Here is a 13,785-nt window from a genome sequence, read left to right as displayed (position 1 = left end):
TACTGCGGAACGGGCAGATGAGCTACAACACAACCAATCTCTTCATCTTAAACCTCAGCATTGCAGATCTGTTCTTCATTCTCTTCTGCGTTCCTTTCCAAGCCACTATCTACACCCTGGATGGATGGCTGTTCGGCTCGTTCACCTGCAAAGTGGTCCACTTTTTCATATACCTCACCATGTACGCCAGCAGCTTCACACTGGCTGCTGTGTCTGTCGACAGGTAATTCCACTCCCAGTGCTCTTCGGATCTTGTGGATTATAACCTCAGTCAAATCAGCGGTCCGCACTGAGAGTTCCAGGAAACTGCACTCACAGAAACAGCTGGATGTGGGTGTATGTGAGTGTGCGTGTTTGTGAATGTGTGTGTGTGCGTGTGTGTGTGTGTGAGTGTGTGTGAATGTGTGTGTGTGTGTGAGTGTGTGTGTGAGTGTGTGTGAATGTGTGTGTGAGTGAGTGTGTGTGTATGTGTATGTGTGTGTGTGTGTGTGTGTGTGTGAATGTGTGTGTGTGTGTGTGTGTGTGTGTGAGTGTGTGTGTGTGTGAGTGTGTGTGAATGTGTGTGTGTGTGAGTGTGTGTGAATGTGTGTGTGTGTGAGTGTGTGTGAATCTTGAGTGTGTGTGTATGTGTATGTGTGTGTGTGAGTGTGAGTGTGTGTGTGTGAATGTGAGTGTGTGGGTGCGTGAGTGTGTGAGTGTGTGTGTGTGTGAATGTGTGTGTGTGTGTGAATGTGAGTGTGTGGGTGCGTGAGTGTGTGAGTGTGTGTGTGTGTGAATGTGTGTGTGTGTGTGAGTGTGTGTGTGTGAGTGTGTGTGTCTGAGTGTGTGTGTGCGTGAGTGTGTGTGTGTGAGTGTGAGTCTGTGAGTGTGTGTGAGTGTGTGTGTTTGAGTGTGTGGGTGTGAATGTGTGTGTGAGTATGCGTGTGAGTGTGTGTGTGAGTGTGTGAATCTGTAAGTGTGTGTGTGTGTGTGTGTGAATGTGAGTCTGTGTGAGTGTGTGTGTGTAAGTGTGAGTGTGTGTTTGAGTCTGTGAGTATGAGTGTGAGTGTGTGTGAGTGTGTGTGTGAGTGTGTGTGAGTCTGAGTGTGTGTGTGGGTGTGAGAGTGTGTGTGTGTGAATGAGTGAGAGAGTGTGAGACTGAGTGTGTGTGTGTGTGTGGGTGTGTGAGTGTATGTGTGTGTGTGTGAATGAGTGTGTGACAGAGTGAGTGAATGGGTGTGAATGTGAGAGTAAGTGAGTGTATGTATGTGTAAGGCAAGATTAGGCTCAGCTGTGATGCCTACCCCAGTCAAATAGTCTTCTCTGAAACTGAGAGAACTGACAGTAAAGAAGTGCCTCGTGAATTCTTTGTTGAATTATTGGTGACTATCTGGTCTATTTAGTTTTATAGCCTGTACAAACACACACACTCACACTCACACACACACACACACACTCACACACACACGCTCACACACACACACGCTCACACACACTCACACGCACATGCTCACACACACACACACACACTCACACACACACTCACACAGACACACACACACACTCACAGACACACACGCTCACAGACACACACACACACACACTCACACACACGCTCACAGACACACACACACACACAGTCACACACACAGACACACACACACACACACTCACTCACACACTCTGCACATTGTGGGGAGCTGGTATTGTCATTTCTGCCATTCTCTGATTTTTAAAAAGATTCACTCACAGGATGTGAATATCGCTGCGACAGGATTCTTTCCCATCCCAATGACTGAACTGAGTGGCTTTTATTCATTTGTGGGACATGGGTGTCACTGGCTGGCCAGCATTTATTGCCCATCCCTTGTTGCCCTTGTTCAGAGGGCAGTTGAGAGGCAACCACATTGCTGTGGTTCTGGAGTCACATGTAGGCCAGACCGGGTAAGGACGGCAGATTTCCTTCCCTAAAGGACATTAGTGACCCAGATGGGTTTTTCCGACAATCGACAATGGTTTCATGGTCATCAGTCGATTCCTAATTCAGATATTTTAAATTGAATTCAAATTTCACCATCTGCTGTGGTGGGATTTGAACCTGGGTCCCCACAGCATTACCCTGGGTCTCTGGGTCTCTGGTCCAATGACAATACACTGCGTCACGGCCTTCCCACAATGTAGAGAGCGTGCTATATTTCCACTTGTACAGCTGTCTGAAACTGGAGAGACCGGATGGTCACTGATAAATCCAAGAAAGAATTCACAAGGCACGTCTTTCCTAGAGTACGCTTGGGAAGGCTGAGGTTAGAGGTTAGAGTGGAGTGATTGAGGTGAACAGCACTGTCACTTTTAAGGAGGGAACTGGATAAACATATGAGGGAGAAAAGGAATAGAAAGAGAGAAGGGGAATGAAGGGATCTGGGGATCAGACAGGAAGGTGGAGTCAAATGGCTTAATCCTGTTCCCACAGGAGCGGCATGTTGGCACAGTGATTAGCACTGCTGCCTCACAGCGCCAAGAAATTCGACCTCTGTTAGAATTTTATAAGTTTCTACGAGATCCCCTCTCACTATTCTAAACTCCATTGAATATAATCCTTCCTGACTTAGTGTCTCCTCATATGACAGACCTGCCATCCCAAGAATTAGCCTGGTAAACCTTCGCTGAACTCCCTCTATAGCAAGGACATCCTTCCTCAGATAAGGACACCAAAACTGCACACAATACTCCAGGTGTGGCCTCACCAATGCCCTGTACAATTGCAGCAAAATATCGCTATCCCTATACTCAAATCCTCTCGCTATGAAGGCCAACATACCATTTTCCTTCTTTACTGCCTGCTGTACCTGCGCGCTTACTTTCAGCGACTGATGCATTGAGTTAGGTGGAGAGGCTGAAGAAACTGGCAATGTTCTGTTAAGAGGCGAGAAAGTCAACAAAGGATTTAATCGAGGTGTTCCAGAGTATTTAATCGATGTTTTCCAGAGTATTTAATCGAGGTGTTCCAGAGTATTTAATCGTTTTCCAGAGTATTTAATCGTTGTTTTCCAGAGTATTTAATCGAGGCTTTCCAGAGTATTTAATCAAGGTGTTCCCGGAGTATTTAATCGAGGTTTTCCAGAGTATTTAATCAAGGTGTTCCCGGAGTATTTAATCGAGGTTTTCCAGAGTATTTAATCGAGGTGTTCCCGGAGTATTTAATCGAGGTTTTCCAGAGTATTTAATCGAGGTGTTCCAGAGTATTTAATCGATGTTTTCCAGAGTATTTAATCGAGGCTTTCCAGAGTATTTAATCAAGGTGTTCCCGGAGTATTTAATCGAGGTTTTCCAGAGTATTTAATCAAGGTGTTCCCGGAGTATTTAATCGAGGTTTTCCAGAGTATTTAATCAAGGTGTTCCCGGAGTATTTAATCGAGGTTTTCCAGAGTATTTAATCGATGTGTTCCAGAGTATTTAATTGAGGTGTTCCAGAGTATTTAATCGAGGTATTCCAGAGTATTTAATCAAGGTGTTCCCGGAGTATTTAATCGAGGTTTTCCAGAGTACTTAATCAAGGTGTTCCAGAGTATTTAATCGAGGTGCTCCGGAGTATTTAATCGAGGTTTTCCAGAGTATTTAATCGAGGTTTTCCAGAGTATTTAATTGAGGTGTTCCAGAGTATTTGAAGCAATGATTTGTTTGATCAGGGACGTACAGCCTGAACGGATGCAGACAATGAGCGTTAATAAAGATTATTTATTCGGGAGTGCTGTCCTGTGGGAATGATCACAGAACATAGTTCGGATGGGGCAGTTTTTGTGCAGTGTGTACAGGAGGGTTTCCTGACACAATATGTGGATAGGCCGACAAGAGGTGAGGCCACATTGGATTTGGTACTGGGAAATGAACCGGGCCAAGTGTTAGATTTGGTTGTGGGAGAGCACTTTGGAGATAGTGACCACAATTCGGTGTCTTTTGTTATTGCAATGGAGAGGGATAGGGCCGTACGGCAGGGCAAGGTTTACAACTGGGGGAGAGGTAATTATGATGCGATTAGGCAAGAATTAGGGGGCATAAGTTGGGAACAGAAACTGTCAGGGAAAGGCACTAATGAAAAGTGGAACTTTTTCAAGGAACAAATACTGGATGTCCTTGATAGCTATGTCCCTGTCAGGCAGGGAGGAAATGGCCGAGTGAGGGAACCATGGTTCACGAAAGAGGTGGAATGTCTTGTGAAAAGGAAGAGAGAAGCTTATGTAGGGATGAGGAAACAAGGTTCAGATGGCTCGATTGAGGGTTACAAGTTAGCAAGGAATGAGCTGAAAAAGGGGCATGGGAGAGCTAGGAGGGGACACGAGAAGTCCTTGGCGGGTCGGATCAAGGAAAACCCCAAGGCTTTTTACTCTTATGTGAGGAATAAAAGAATGACCAGGGTGAGGTTAGGGCTGGTCAAGGACAGTAGTGGGAACTTGTGTATGGAGTCAGTAGAGATAGGCGAGGTGATGAATGAATACTTTTCTTCAGTGTTCACCAAGGAGAGGGGCCATGTTTTTGAGGAAGAGAAGGTGTTACAGGCTAATAGGCTGGAGGAAATAGATGTTCGGAGGGAGGATGTCCTGGCAGTTTTGAATAAACTGAAGGTCGATAAGTCCCCTGGGCCTGATGAAATGTACCCTAGGATTCTTTGGGAGGCAAGGGATGAGATTGCAGAGCCTTTGGCTTTGATCTTTGGGTCCTCGCTGTCCACGGGGATGGTGCCAGAGGACTGGAGAATGGCGAATGTTGTTCCTCTGTTTAAGAAAGGGAACAGAAATGACCCTGGTAATTATAGACCGGTTAGTCTTACTTCGGTGGTTGGTAAATTGATGGAAAAGGTCCTTAGAGATGGGATTTACGACCATTTAGAAAGATGCGGATTAATCCGGGATAGTCAGCATGGATTCGTGAAGGGCAAGTCGTGCCTCACAAATTTGATGGAATTTTTTGAGGAGGTAACTAAGTGTGTTGATGAAGGTAGGGCAGTTGATGTCATATACATGGATTTTAGTAAGGCGTTTGATAAGGTCCCTATTGGTCGGCTTATGATGAAAGTGAGGAGGTGTGGGATAGAGGGAAAGTTGGCCGATTGGATAGGTAACTGGCTGTCTAATCGAAGACAGAGGGTGGTGGTCGATGGAAAATTTTCGGATTTTCAGGTTGCTAGCGGAGTGCCGCAGGGATCAGTGCTTGGTCCTCTGCTCTTTGTGATTTTTATTAATGACTTAGAGGCTGAAGGGTGGATCAGTAAATTTGCTGATGACACCAAGATTGGTGGAGTAGTGGATGAGGTGGAGGGCTGTTGTAGGCTGCAAAGAGACATAGATAGGGTGCAAAGCTGGGCTGAAAAATGTCAAATGGAGTTTAACCCTGATAAATGTGAGGTGATTCATTTTGGTAGGACTAATTTAAATGTGGATTACAGGGTCAAAGGTAGGGTTCTGAAGACTGTGGAGGAACAGAGAGATCTTGGGGTTCATATCCACAGATCTCTAAAGGTTGCCACTCAAGTGGATAGAGCTGTGAAGAAGGCCTATAGTGTGTTAGCTTTTATTAACAGGGGGTTGGAGTTTAAGAGCCGTGGGGTTATGCTGCAACTGTACAGGACCTTGGTGAGACCACATTTGGAGTATTGTGTGCAGTTCTGGTCACCTCACTATAGGAAGGATGTGGAAGCACTGGAAAGAGTGCAGAGGAGATTTACCCGGATGCTGCCTGGTTTGGAGGGTAGGTCTTATGAGGAAAGGTTGCGGAAGCTAGGGCTGTTCTCTCTGGAGCGGAGGAGGCTGAGGGGGAGACTTAATAGAGGTTTATAAAATGATGAAGGGGATAGATAGAGTGAACGTTCAAAGACTATTTCCTCGGGTGGATGGAGCTATTACAAGGGGGCATAACTATAGGGTTCGTGGTGGGAGATACAGGAAGGATATCAGAGGTAGGTTCTTTACGCAGAGAGTGGTTGGGGTGTGGAATGGACTGCCTGCAGTGATAGTGGAGTCAGACACTTTAGGAACATTTAAGCGGTTATTGGATAGGCACATGGAGCACACCAGGATGATAGGGAGTGGGATAGCTTGATCTTGGTTTCAGATAAAGCTCGGCACAACATCGTGGGCCGAAGGGCCTGTTCTGTGCTGTACTGTTCTATATTCTGTGTTCTATGCTTACTGCTTTTTAACAAGGTATTCACACCAATCCAGTTTGTTAATCTTCCTTAAGCATCAGTCCACAGCTGGAACTCTCCACACACAGGGGATGGGAGGGGGGCGCAGTGGCGGAAGGGGGCAGGGGGTGGTTGGGAGAGTGAGGGGAGGTGGGGAGGAGAAGGGAGGTGGGTTGGGAGAGTGGGGGGAGGGTGGGGAGAGGGGGAGGTGGGTTGGGAGAGAGTGGGGGGGGGGTCCTGGCTTCTCTCAGCGCTGTGGAGGGTTCACTCTATAGGCTGCATCTCTATCTCCAGAAGCCAGTGTGTTGGTGAATGGTCCAATGGAGGCAGCAGCTCGCTGAGGGGGGGAGAGGGTCTGGATCCTGGTGGAAGCTTCCGCCTTGTTGGGGCTGAGATCCTGGGCTGGATCCCAGATCCTGGAGTGGTTCAGATCCTGGAGTGGATCCCAGATCCTGGAGTAGATCCCAGATCCTGGAGTGGATCCCAGATTCTGTAGTGGGTTCAGATGGAATAAAGTGAGCGCTGATGACACAATGCACTGAGTGATCGAATCCTGCTTTTCTCTTTGTAGATACCTGGCCATTCGATACCCTTTGAAATCCCGGGATCTCCGCACTGCGCGGAATGCCACGGCAGCCATCGCAGTGATCTGGGCATTGTCCATCATCTTGGCTGGGCCGTACCTGAGTTACTATCAGATTGCCCATTACAGGGGGACACCCATCTGTGTGCCCGTCTGGGAGGACAGAAAGAGGAAAATCATGGACATTTCCTCTTTTGTGTTTGGCTTTTTGATCCCGGTTACCGTCCTGAGTCTGGCCTACACCAGAACAATCAAGTACCTGTGGACATCAGTGGATCCCATCGAAACCATCTCCGAATCCAAGAGGGCCAAGCGCAAAGTGACCAAGATGATTATTATTGTTGCCGTACTCTTCTGCCTTTGCTGGTTACCCCACCATGTGGTGATCATGTGCTTTTGGTTCGGTTACTTCCCGTTCAACAAGGCGACCTACGCCTTCCGGCTTGTGTCGCACTGTCTGTCCTACGCCAATTCCTGCCTCAACCCCATCGTGTATGCCTTGATATCAAAGCATTTCCGCAAGAGGTTCAAACAGGTCTTCACTTGTCTCCTGAAGAAGCAGGCAGCCAATAAAGTCCACGTTGTCCAAGTGGCCAACACGGTGACCGGGTTCCAGGCAGCGACCACCGATACCTCCCAGATAAACGAGGAGAACTGCAAGGTCGGGCGGCCGGCCCGCGTGGAGAGCTTGGCGGGACGCAACAATCCAAGAGCGCTTCTGAGGGAGGACGTTCGACAATGTCCCTAAATCCATCAGAGTGTCGCGGCGGCTTTGATCTGTCTGCGGTTCAGAGCAGATAACCGAACTGGGAGTGGAGGCCAGCGCCATGTGAGAGTTGGTCATTTGTAAATGTGTTTCTTTTCTCTCTGATGGAACCAACTAAACACAGTGAGAAGTTTAACAACACCAGGTTAAAGTCCAACAGGTTTATTTGGTAGCAAAAGCCACACAAGCTTTCGGAGCTCTAAGCTCTAAGCTCTAAGGGGCTTAGAGCTCTGAAAGCTTGTGTGGCTTTTGCTACCAAATAAACCTGTTGGACTTTAACCTGGTGTTGTTAAACTTCTTACTGTGTTTACCCCAGTCCAACACCGGCATCTCCACATCATGGGAACCAACTAAAGCCAGTTTGTTTCGGTGGTTGAAGAAGTACTTCCGACGTTTTCAGGAACTGTTGCGATTGTTGAGCCCCGTTAAATTTCTCACCCAGAAACATTTGGACGCTTTTGCGGTGTCATTTTGCGCGTAAAAAAGGATAGTGATAGCCTTTTTCCTCTGATGGAGAAATCCAGCACGAGGGGGCATGGCTTTAAATTGAGGGGGGGTAGTTATAGAACCGATGTCAGGGGTAGGTTCTTTACCCAGAGGGTGGTGAGGGATTGGAATGCCCTGCCAGCATCAGTAGTAAATGCGCCTAGTTTGGGGGCGTTTAAGAGATCCGTAGATAGGTTCATGGACGAAAAGAAATTGGTTTAGGTTGGAGGGTCACAGTTTTTTTTTTAACTGGTCGGTGCAACATCGTGGGCCGAAGGGCCTGTTCTGCGCTGTAATGTTCTATGTTCTATGTTCTATGTGTGAGCATGTTAGCGATGTAGATACCAGCGTGAATTCGTCTTCTGTGGTTCCTTCAGTGCATCAGTGCCAGAGAGAGCGCTCCCATCCTTCAGCCTGCGTCCACATCCCCTGCTTGCTTCTGTCGACAGTTCAATGTATTCTTGTGAATTGGGGCTTCAGAATATGGACGTATTGGGATTGATTTATTTGTATTTAAGGTTTGAAAAATAAACCTTTCGAACTTTCAATGACCAAAGTGAAACTTCGCTCTGACAGATACGAGGAAATATCCATCCCTGTTTTGCTTATTTTTTTGGAATTTTACCGTGAGTTTCTTCTGACTCTGTGTTGTTCTGTCAGACCATTGCTACCTCCCTGCCAATGTGATGCCTTGGAAAGATTCCTTTGTCAAAGGTGGTTTCGTGGTGTGACACCTGTAAAGAAAGTTTTAGATTCATGTAAAAAATAAATAAATCTCCATCCTCTGTTGAGCTGGTATTCCTGTGTCCTTTGAATCTGATTTGATTTGATTTATTATTGTCACATGTATTAACATACAGTGAAAAGTATTGTTTCTTGTGCGCTATACAGACAAAGCATACCGTTCATAGAGAAGGAAAGGAGAGAGTGCAGAATGTAGTGTTACAGTCATAGCTAGGGTGTAGAGAAAGATCAACTTAATGCAAGGTAGGTCCATTCAAAAGTCTGACGGCAGCAGGGAAGAAGCTGTTCTTGAGTCGGTTGGTCGTGGGTTTCCTCCGGGTGCTCCAGTTTCCTCCCACAGTCCAAAGATGTACGGGTTAGGTTGATTGGCCATGCTCAAAATTGCCCCTTAGTGTCCTGAGATGCGTAGGTTAGAGGGATTAGTGGGTAAATATGTAGGGATATGGGGGTAGTGTCTGGGTGGGATTGTGGTCGGTGCAGACTCGATGGGCCGAATGGCCTCTTTCTGTACTGTAGGATTTCTATGATTTCTATGATTATGCGACCTCAGATTTTTGTATCCTTTTCCCGAAGGAAGAAGATGGAAGAGAGAATGTCCAGGGTGCGGGGGGTCCTTAATTATGTTGACTGCTTTGCCGAGGCAGCAGGAAGTGTAGACAGAGTCAGTGGATGGGAGGCTGGTTCGCGTGATGGGCTGGGCTTCACTCACAACCTACTGTAGTTCCTTGCGGTCTTGGGCAGAGCAGGAGCCATGCCAAGCTGTGATACAACCAGAAAGAATGCTTTCTAAGGTAATTGGGTGCGTCTTCTGCATGAGTCCAGGCTGACTCTCCCATATAGTACTGAGGGAGGGCTGCACTGTCAGAGGTGCTGCCTCTCGAGTAACATTTTAAACAGAGACCCTTTCTGTGCTCTCAGGTGGACGTGAAGGAAAATAGGGGCGTTCTCAGCAGTACAATTAATCTTTATCTGTCTTCAACAAATACGTGAATGCAGATTATCTGATCATTGACACATTGCCGTGTCTATGAGTTCACCTCTTATCTAACAGCGATAACACTTCAACATTAATTCATTGGCTGGAAAGCAACCTGGGATGTCCTCAGAACATAAAATTCCCGCTCTCTTCCCGTACCTAGTGGCGCACTAAGGCAAAGCTTCATCTGCTTCCACAACGAGTAATTCCCAGAACAGGTCGCCCGTCTGTCGCCACATGTTTATAACGTGAGGGGCGTCTCTCCACATCAAACATGGCTGACCAGGGCTCTCCCCCACTCTTACTGCTCACCGTCCCTGTGTGTTTGGAGGGATCTGAAGGTCAGCACTCAACCCGTTTGGCAGCATTCAGAACGCACCTTCATTGGACATCGGTCCTGGGGCTGGAAGTCAAACAAAGGCAGAAGGAGCATGCGGGGAGAGCAGGAGCACAGGGAGAGAGCAGGGGGAGAGCAGGAGCACAGGGAGAGAGCAGGAGAGCAGGAGCAAGGGGAGAGAGCAAGAGGGGAGCAGGAGGATGCGGAGAGAGCAGGAGGAGAGCAAACTTGTCATGTCTGACAAATCTGTTAGAGTTCTTTGAGGAGGTAACAAGGAAGTTAGATAAAGGAGAACCAGTGGACATGATTTATTTAGATTTCCAAAAGGCCTTTGACAAGGTGCCGCATAGGAGACTGTTAAATAAGTTAAGAGCCCATGGTGTTAAGGGTGGCATGGATAGAGGACTGGCTGACTGACAGAAGGCTGAGAGTGGGGATAAAGGGGTCTTTCTCAGGATGGCAGCCGGTGACTAGTGGTGTGCCTCAGGGGTCGGTGCTGGGACCACAACTTTTCACAATATACATTAACGATTTGGAGGATTTGAAGGCACTGTTGCTAAGTTTGCAGATGATGCAAAGATATGTAGAGGGACAGGTGGTATTGAGGAAGCAGGGGGGCTGCAGAAGGACCTGGACAGGTTAGGAGAGTGGGCAAAGAAGTGGCAGATGGAATACAATGTGGAAAAGTGTGAGGTTATGCATTTTGAAAGGAGGAATGGAGGCATAGACTGTTTTCTAAATGGGGAAATGCTTAGGAAATGGGAAACACAAAGGGACTTGGGAATCATTGTTCAAGATTCCCTTAAGGTTAATGTGCAGGTTCAGTCGGCAGTTAGGAAAGCAAATGCAATGTTAGCATTCATGTCGAGAGGGCTAGAATACAAGAGCAGGGATGTACTTCTGAGGCTGTATAAGGCTCTGGTCAGACCCCATTTGGAGTATTGTGAGCACTTGTGGGTCCCGTATCCAAGGGCAGATGTGCTGGCCTTGGAAAGGGTCCAGAGGAGGTTCACAAGAATGATCCCTGGAACGAAGAGCTTGTCTTATGAGGAATGGTTGAGGACTCTGGGTCTGTACTCGTTGGAGTTTAGAAGAATGAGGGGGGCCCTTATTGAAACTTACAGGATACTGCGAGGCCTGGATAGAGTGGACATGGAGGGGATGTTTCCACTAGTAGAATCATAGAATCATAGAAACCCTACAGTACAGAAAGAGGCCATTCGGCCCATTGAGTCTGCACCGACCACAATCCCACCCAGGCCCTACCCCCATATCCCTACATATTTTACCCACTAATCCCTCTAATCTACGCATCCCAGGACACTAAGGGGCAATTTTTAGCATAGCCAATCAACCTAACCCGCACATCTTTGGACTGTGGGAGGAAACCGGAGCACCCGGAGGAAACCCACGCAGACACGAGGAGAATGTGCAAACTCCACACAGACAGTGACCCAAGCCGGGAATCGAACCCAGGTCCCTGGAGCTGTGAAGCAGCAGTGCTAACCACTGTGCCACCGTGCCGCCCCAAGTAGGAAAAACTAGTACCAGAGGGCACAGCCTCAGGCTAAAGGGAGGATCCTTTAAAACAGAGATGAGGAGGAATTTCTTCAGCCAGAGAGTGGTGAATCTGTGGAACTCTTTGCCGCAGAAGGCTGTGGAGGCCAGGTCATTGAGTGTCTTTAAGTCAGAGATAGATAGGTTCTTGATTAATAAGGGGATCAGGGGTTATGGAGAAAAGGCAGGAGAATGGGGATGAGAAAAATATCAGCCTTGATTGAATGGCAGAGCAGACTCGATGGGCCGAGTGGCCTAATTTTGCTCCTATGTCTTATGGTCTTATGGTCTCATAGGAGCAAAGGGAGAGAGCAGGAGGAGAGCAGGAGCACGGGGAGAGAGCAGGAGCACGGGGAGAGCAGGAGCACGGGGAGAGCAGGAGCACGGGAGAGAGCAGGAGCACGGGGAGAGCAGGAGCACGGGGAGAGAGCAGGAGCATGGGGAGAGAGCAGGAGCACGGGGAGAGGGGTGTGGGAGAAGATTCAATGGACAGCACTGTAGCATCCACACTCACCTCAGGCAGACCAGACAAAATACAAATAATTACATCTCAGGCGGCACTAAAACAGTCACACCCAGCTGGTACCGCTCCAAGGTTACAACAACCGTATGTGAATTGATATCAATTCTCAAGGCTCCAAAAGGTCTACAGGAACCATTGTGCCTCTGAAAACTTAATCAAATATCCAGGAGGTGGGACAATTAACACCCCAGCAAAATCAGTTTGACAAACACAGCGCTTTGATATTGTGAACAGGTAGACAGGAGATGTCCAGAAAACTATTAAGACTAAAGCAGACAAGACAATGGAACCGTATAAATTAATCAAAAACAGAACAGTGACCAATTCAAAGTAACAATATGACGACCTGATGTCACTGTAATGCTTTGTAATGTAAAAAATGGGGTATAAAAATCTGTAACAGCCAATGCTCTGTCGAGTAGCTCGGAAGCAAGCTGTAGTTACAGCCACATGTTCTGCTCTCCCTCAGGCATGTTGAATAAAGCCGTTTTTGTTGATGTTTTAACGGCCTCGGAAGACTCAGTTCGTTCATTCCCTCCTCCACCGTGTCTGCGTGGGTTTCATCCGGGTGCTCCGGTTTCCTCCCACGCTCCAAAGATGTGTAGGTTGGGTGGATTAGCTATGGGAAACATGTGGGGTTACGGCAATAGGGCAGGTAAGAGGGCCTAGGGAAGATAATCAGTCATACAGAACAGGGGGAGATGGGCCGAATGGCCTCTGCACTGTGGATTCTATGATATTCCTTTTGGTTGCAGAGAACAGGTCCCCGAGTTTGAATGTCTGACACATTAAGCAATTGTAAGTGTGCAACATTATGAGTTTGACTGATCATCTGAAACTGGTTGTTAGTGTAGCCATTAGCACACTCAGGCTTGTTCAGTCAGTGTTGCCCAGTCACAGCATCACATATACATAGATTTACGTTTCTATTTTCTGTGATATTTAAGTTCTGTGCTGCCAGATGGCTGTTTATATTTCAGCTTCTTACAGAGAGTGTGTTTGTGGCAGCCCCAAATAGCCCAATCACACTCACCGCCCGAGGTTCACCACTGGGGAATGGGCACCCATGTTGTTCTCTCCGCGGTGCAGAGGGAGAGATATTGAATCAGACCTCCCTCCACCTTTGCTAAGGTTCGCTCTGGGCTGTTTTAGCCGAGCTACTCGCTGCATAAACCCGTGTGTGTGGGAAATGAAAATACGATTCGAGAGAGGAGAGACTTAAAATTACCTTTGGAGTGGGCAGGCGGCCAATTAATTTAATTGGAGTGTAGGATTCCTGATAACTTGGATAAACCCAGTGAAAGATAGGGGACTGTGATGAAATCTGTGTAAATTAGGGCTGTGTACTTGAAGTCTGTGCGTGTAAGACTGTACATGAAGGTTGTGTATATGAAAGCTGTGTAAACAAGGATTGTGTATATGATCTTCGTCCGTGCACATGGGAACTGCATATACAAGAGCTGGGTGTATGAGAGCTGTGTATATCAGGATTCTATATGAAGGCAGTGTACATGAAAGCTATGTTTTTAAGGGCAATATACCTTAGGACGATGCACATGAAGGAAACAGTCCATGAGGGCTGTGTATATGAGGGCTGTGTACATAAGGGCTGTGTATAAGAAGGCTGTGTATATGAGGGCTGTGTATAAGAGGGTG

At 47.3% G+C, this 13,785-nt stretch overlaps 1 pseudogene across 1 annotated transcript in view; it reads left to right on the top strand.

Moving 5' to 3' along the window:
* Positions 1-7,488, top strand: part of LOC144485768 (galanin receptor 2b pseudogene) — a 13,374-nt pseudogene extending 5,886 nt beyond the window's left edge. The window contains exons 2-3 of the transcript XR_013496188.1: positions 1-223; positions 6,729-7,488. The exon at positions 1-223 is cut by the window's left edge and continues 179 nt beyond it. The product of XR_013496188.1 is annotated as a galanin receptor 2b pseudogene (transcript). The remainder of the gene's footprint in view (positions 224-6,728) is intronic.
* The last annotated feature ends 6,297 nt before the right edge of the window (positions 7,489-13,785 follow it).

Source organism: Mustelus asterias, unplaced genomic scaffold (genome assembly GCF_964213995.1).
Source record: "Mustelus asterias unplaced genomic scaffold, sMusAst1.hap1.1 HAP1_SCAFFOLD_218, whole genome shotgun sequence".
Taxonomy (NCBI): Eukaryota; Metazoa; Chordata; class Chondrichthyes; order Carcharhiniformes; family Triakidae; genus Mustelus; species Mustelus asterias.
This window is presented reverse-complemented; position numbering and strand designations above follow the sequence as displayed.